Source organism: Cherax quadricarinatus, chromosome 27 (assembly GCF_038502225.1).
Source record: "Cherax quadricarinatus isolate ZL_2023a chromosome 27, ASM3850222v1, whole genome shotgun sequence".
Classification (NCBI taxonomy): Eukaryota; Metazoa; Arthropoda; class Malacostraca; order Decapoda; family Parastacidae; genus Cherax; species Cherax quadricarinatus.
This window is the reverse complement of record NC_091318.1, coordinates 534,849-537,848: the sequence shown is the minus strand read 5'-3', so window position 1 is coordinate 537,848 and position 3,000 is coordinate 534,849.

The following is a 3,000-nucleotide window of genomic DNA, read 5'->3' as shown; positions in this document are numbered from 1 at the left end:
ACCAGTGTGCTCACACACCAGTGTGCTCACACACCAGTGTGCTCACACATCAGTGTGCTCACACATCAGTGTGCTCACACATCAGTGTGCTCACACACAAGTGAGCTCACACATCAGTGTGCTCACACATCAGTGTGCTCACACACCAGTGAGCTCACACATCAGTGTGCTCACACATCAGTGTGCTCACATACCAGTGTGCTCACACATCAGTGTGCTCACACATCAGTGTGCTCACACATCAGTGTGCTCACACATCAGTGTGCTCACACATCAGTGTGCTCACACATTAGTGTGCTAACACATCAGTGTGCTCACACATCAGTGTGCTCACACATCAGTGTGCTCACACATCAGTGTGCTCACACACCAGTGTGCTCACACACCAGTGTGCTCACACACCAGTGTGCTCATACATCAGTGTGCTCACACATCAGTGTGCTCACACACCAGTGTGCTCACACATCAGTGTGCTCACACATCAGTGTGCTCACACATCAGTGTGCTCACACATCACTGTGCTCACACATCAGTGTGCTCACACATCAGTGTGCTCACACATCAGTGTGCTCACACATCAGTGTGCTCACACATCAGTGTGCTCACACATCAGTGTGCTCACACATCAGTGTGCTCACACACCAGTGTGCTCACACATTAGTGTGCTCACACATCAGTGTGCTCACACATCAGTATGCTCACACATCAGTGTGCTCACACATCAGTGTGCTCACACACCAGTGTGCTCACACTCCAGTGTGCTCACACACCAGTGTGCTCAAACATCAGTGTGCTCACACATCAGTGTGCTCACACATCAGTGTGCTCACACACCAGTGAGCTCACACATCAGTGTGCTCACACATCAGTGTGCTCACACACCAGTGAGCTCACACATCAGTGTGCTCACACATCAGTGTGCTCACATACCAGTGTGCTCACACATCAGTGTGCTCACACATCAGTGTGCTCACACATCAGTGTGCTCACACATCAGTGTGCTCACACATCAGTGTGCTCACACATCTAGTGTGCTCACACATCAGTGTGCTCACACAGCAGTGTGCTCACACACCAGTGTGCTCACACATTAGTGTGCTCACACATCAGTGTGCTCACACATCAGTGTGCTCACACATCAGTGTGCTCACACATCAGTGTGCTCACACACCAGTGTGCTCACACATCAGTGTGCTCACACATCAGTGTGCTCACACATGTGCTCACACATCAGTGTGCTCACACATCAGTGTGCTCACACATCATGTGCTCACACATCAGTGTGCTCACACATCAGTGTGCTCTCACACATCAGTGTGCTCACACACCAGCGTGCTCACACATCAGTGTGCTCACACATCAGTGTGCTCACACATCAGTGTGCTCACACATCAGTGTGCTCACACATCAGTGTGCTCACACATCAGTGTGCAGTGTGCTCACACATCAGTGTGCTCACATCAGTGTGCATGTGCTCACACATCAGTGTGCTCACACATCAGTGTGCTCACACATCAGTGTGCTCACACATCAGTGTGCTCACACATCAGTGTGCTCACACATCAGTGCTGCTCACACATCAGTGTGCTCACACATCAGTGTGCTCACACATCAGTGTGCTCACACATCAGTGTGCTCACACACAAGTGTGCTCACACACCAGTGTGCTCACACATCAGTGTGCTCACACATCAGTGTGCTCACACACCAGTGTGCTCACACATCAGTGTGCTCACACATCAGTGTGCTCACACATCAGTGTGCTCACACATCAGTGTGCTCACACATCAGTGTGCTCACACATCAGTGTGCTCACACATCAGTGTGCTCACACATCAGTGTGCTCACACATCAGTGTGCTCACACATCAGTGTGCTCACACATCAGTGTGCTCACACATCAGTGTGCTCACACATCAGTGTGCTCACACATCAGTGTGCTCACACATCAGTGTGCTCACACATCAGTGTGCTCACACATGTGCTCACACATCAGTGTGCTCACACATCAGTGTGCTCACACACAGTGTGCTCACACATCAGTGTGCTCACACATCAGTGTGCTCACACATCAGTGTGCTCACACATGTGCTCAGTGTGCTCACACACCAGTGTGCTCACACATCAGTGTGCTCACACATCAGTGTGCTCACACATCAGTGTGCTCACACACCAGTGTCACACATCAGTGTGCTCACACATCAGTGTGCTCACACATGAGCTCACACATCAGTGTGCTCACACATCAGTGTGCTCACACAGTGTGCTCACACATCAGTGTGCTCACACATCAGTGTGCTCACACGTTAGTGTGCTCACACATCAGTGTGCTCACACATCAGTGTGCTCACACATTAGTGTGCAGTGTGCTCACACATCAGTGTGCTCACACATCAGTGTGCTCACACACCAGTGTGCTCACACATTAGTGTGCTCACACATCAGTGTGCTCACACATCAGTGCTCACACATCAGTGTGCTCACACATCAGTGTGCTCACACACCAGTGTGCTCACACACCAGTGTGCTCACACACCAGTGTGCTCACACATCAGTGTGCTCACACATCAGTGTGCTCACACATCAGTGTGCTCACACACCAGTGAGCTCACACATCAGTGTGCTCACACATCAGTGTGCTCACACACACAGTGTGCTCACACATCAGTGTGCTCAGTGTGCTCACACATCAGTGTGCTCACACATTAGTGTGCTAACACTCACACATCAGTGTGCTCACACACAGTGTGCAGTGTGCTCACACATCAGTGTGCAGTGTGCTCACACATGTGCTCACACATTAGTGTGCTAACACATCAGTGTGCTCACACATCAGTGTGCTCACACATCAGTGTGCTCACACATCAGTATGCTCACACATCAGTGTGCTCACACATCAGTGTGCTCACACACCAGTGTGCTCACACACCAGTGTGCTCACACACCAGTGTGCTCACACATCAGTGTGCTCACACATCAGTGTGCTCACACACCAGTGTGC